The following is a 3,965-nucleotide window of genomic DNA, read 5'->3' on the forward strand; positions in this document are numbered from 1 at the left end:
CCGAGGCTGCTTGGAGGAAGGAACCATCAAGGCGAGCTACATCAACACCAAGGATCAGCTTGCGGATCTGCTCACCAAGCCCCTTGGGAGGATCAAGTTCCTTGAGCTCTGCTCCAAGACCGGGATGGTCCAATCTTTCCACAAGACGATGCACAAGACTTAGGGGGAGAATGAAGGGAATAAGTCTCTGTACTTGTGGTCTTTGTGGGGCTGTGTGGGGCTGCAGCATGTGGGGCTGCAGCATCTCATTTTTCTGCAGCATGCACTAGCACCATTGCTGTCCTAGAGGACAGCATCTTGGACTGCTTTAGCATCTAGATAGGACAACAGTTAGTCCTTTCATTTGGCATCTTAGACTAGGAGTAGTCCTTTCATTTGGCATCTTAGACTAGGAGTAGAATATGCCTCAGTGTTGGCTGCCCTGCAGCTGTGTATAAATGTGTTGCCTCCCCTCCCGTTGGATGGTATGGCTTTGAGTTTGTGAATATGAGAAAACCAGAAAATTGCCCCAAGTTCATTGTCATCCTCTCAGCTCAATGAGAGTTAGAATTGAGCTTCTAACACAAGAAACCAGAACACTGTTAGAATTTCATGCTACCATAAAGTTTGTTGTACTATCTATGGTTCGCTGGCATTTTTATATCGTATTGCAATTAGTCAGTAGGTATTATTGTACTATCAATATTTATATTTAGTTATTTATATATATAATTAAGTAATATGAAACACGCAGGAGAAGATGAAACTGGCATATGTCGACCTGCTTTACAACGAGTATCCCATCATGCAGCACGGCATGGTGACGACTGACTACGGTTTCTCGACGGCACGGCGAGGGTGGCCTGTTGCCCCAGACGGAGAGGATCCCCTCCAGCAGTCCAGCAGCACAGTGTGGTGACGACGTGCAGTCTGGGGTCCCGATCTTCTGCTGATCGCATCACCACTGATTGCTGCCGTCTCAACAATCAGGTCAGCCACGCCACCTGACGTGGCGAGTGCAGCAACAGAAGGACTGAGCTGCCTACGTACTCAAGGTGATGCTCTTTCTCCATTGGTCTCCCTCTTTATGATGATCCCCTCTTCTCGGTCTATTCTTGATTCAATTCGCCTTGTAAGCAATCATGAACCTTGATGCAAGCGTACGTGTTATTTGTGGTTCATGAGCAATGCTCTATGGTATAGGACTACTGTAGTAGTATTATTCATTTAGTTTTTGTTGTGCAGATCATTGCATCGGTATGTTTTTATTACATAGTAGGTCCCCTGCAATGGATGGTCATCACCCACTTGGAGACATCTCAAACACTTGCAACCGTTGTAAGTGACCAAATCGGAAGGATCTAATATCCAGGAGAACAACCTTGGTACTATTTTGTCTGGAATTATTTTTATAATTGTTTGGTTAGTCTTGCTGGTTATAGGTGTTACCACTGTGTATATATGCAAGCTTGTTAGCAGAAAAAAAACAGAGCTTAATAGTAAGAGGAGGGAAGCCTGCCATTAGAAAAATGCCGAGAGTGCAGTTACTAACAACAGTATCAAACCACTAGGTATCTGCTACTTGATGCACTGCTTTATTAAACACTGTGTTTTGTATCCAATCAATAAATCGAACTATAAATTATACTTATATTGCCAAAGCATTCCTATCCAGACAGTACTCAAATATTTCATTTGAGAGATTTGTTTTGCTCTATATATGATTTGTATAATTGTATTGATGACTGAAGCACTCATTCTCCATACAGTACTCAAAGATTTCATTTGAGAGAGACATGTTGCTTTATATGTATTGTGTGTTGGTTTTTTTTTGGTTAATTTTTTATTGACATATCAGAGAATTTTGAGTCAAAGCAGGAAATTTTCTGTTTCGGCTTTCCTCCGTGGCTCATGTGTTTGAAACTTTGAATCCATATAGCATCTTTTTGTATACTTTGTACATAATTATTTCTCCAAATGTTGTTCTGACTCCTTTACATTTATCTCCATTGACCTAGGAATTGAAAAGGAAGGAAGAGGCGGCATCCTGAGGTACATTGCATCCTATTTGGAAATAGCTGTTTATTTCATCCTTTTACGTTTGTAGCTATAAAAATTTTGAACTCATAAGAAAGGTATCGGCAAAGTTATTGAGGAAGATGGAGCTAATTTTGCTGTCCTTTGAGTTATGCAGTGTTGGTGGGACTGATTATGGGTCTATTAGAGTAGGCACTTACGTGGGTTGCAAGATGATCAAGTGGTGCTGCATCTAACCTACTTTCAGAAGTGTTGCTCTCATGTACGTCTATGCAATCAAGCAACTCTAATCCTGTTGAATCATGTAATTCTTCTGGATGCTAGATCTCTGGGCATTAATGTTTGTGCCGCAAATCATGTAGGCAGTTACGTCCATGTCTTTTGTATATTTTGTCTTTCTTAGCATTTTATAAGTTTTGGAGTGAGCAAAACACATGGATGATGACCTTTGGATAAGACTAAACATCTCATGGAAGTATTTATGGTCCCGTGGCAAGAGAAATATAGGCCAAATAATTTTGACTCTTAAGATTTTCTATCATGTATGTGTGCTTATTTAATTCAGATGCAGCCATATAGGCAAGGAATAGAGATTTATAGGACCCACAAAATCGAGGCACATGCTTTGTTTGCTCTTTTGTAGTGTAGGTACATCCACCTTACGTTTCTTTGGGTTTGTTTTTTCCCACTCCTTTTAAGGTATATGGTGGGGTACTGAGGTTATACTCTTCTCAGTATAGAACTGCTGCCGAAGTCAAGCTTGGATGATGAAATCTAATGCAGACATGGAGCTTTCGTGTTGTGGGCAGTCATGGGTTTGAATATTTTTGTTGCGCCAAATTAAGTTGTGTGGGCATATGGTCACATTTTAGACTTTGGTTATTTACCAATTCAATAATTTCAGAAAGTACATTTTTATATTTTAAATATTATTTTAAATATATATAGTTTGTAAAAAATGTTTGTTGTAGCTAAAATTTAGTGTAGTTATTTTTTAACAATATTGCTCTTCTAACACGTGCGTGCCGCACGTGCACCCTACTGTCTGCAGGAAATAGTCCAAGCCCTCTTTTCTTTCTCACAAGCATTTCCTGTGCATGCGAGCAGCGCCAACGTCCACCTTGCTTCTTCACTGCTGCTTGATTTCTCTCTCCTGTTACTGCAATCCATCGCACATAAAACGCTACGCTTCATGCTCCTCTACTTATTAGCAATGAACGATTTATGGATGCAGGTGTTTGCCAAGCTCTGGAAAGCCTGATCGACAAAAAGAAGCTAGCATGGAATAAATCAACACCCGTCCCCTAGAGTATTCAGAATCTCAGCATTCTCCTAGCTGAGCTTAGCATGCAGTAGCACAAAGTACAGGTCCCATAAGCGGCTAATCCAATCCAACCTTCATCCCTAATCCTAGGATATTCTGACCACAACTACTGGGGGACCCACTGCCTGAATTCATGAGCACCGTACATATAATGGTGCAAAGCTCATTGTCCATTAACAATGATAAGCGAAACATGTTCAAAGGTTTAAACGGGTTAAGGTCTGTTACCCAGCATTGACATTAGATCGAGTCACAGCAGCTGCTCTGATTTCCATGGTACAAGAAAGCGAACAGAAAGGACTCGTTGCCTAATCCTAGAGGATGCCTTAGCCTAGATACACTAGAGCGAGCCACAAAATGACCCGATGCGTTAGTTGATCCAGTCATCCCCTCGCAGACGCTTGTTAGGCTTCTGCAGTCGGGTGGACTTTGGCCTTGCTCTTGCCATGCTAGCTCTGCCCTCAGGGGCAGGCTCCTCCTTGCATTCAGTAGTGGAAGGAGTAGGAACTGCCGCTTTAGTGCTGCCCTTGGGGGCACGTGCCTTCTTGCATTGAGTAGTGGATGCAGCAGGGATGGGGACGGTAACATCGTTCATGATTGAATGCACAGAGAAGCTCCCGCTCCT

At 42.1% G+C, this 3,965-nt stretch overlaps 1 long non-coding RNA gene across 1 annotated transcript; it reads left to right on the top strand.

Moving 5' to 3' along the window:
- The first annotated feature begins 1,556 nt into the window (after nucleotides 1-1,556).
- On the top strand, nucleotides 1,557-2,627 carry LOC120650673. The gene is made up of 2 exons (XR_005665771.1): nucleotides 1,557-2,031; nucleotides 2,174-2,627. It is a non-coding gene; the product is annotated as an uncharacterized LOC120650673 (long non-coding RNA).
- The last annotated feature ends 1,338 nt before the right edge of the window (nucleotides 2,628-3,965 follow it).

This window comes from Panicum virgatum, chromosome 9K, assembly GCF_016808335.1.
Source record: "Panicum virgatum strain AP13 chromosome 9K, P.virgatum_v5, whole genome shotgun sequence".
In the NCBI taxonomy this organism is placed as follows: Eukaryota; Viridiplantae; Streptophyta; class Magnoliopsida; order Poales; family Poaceae; genus Panicum; species Panicum virgatum.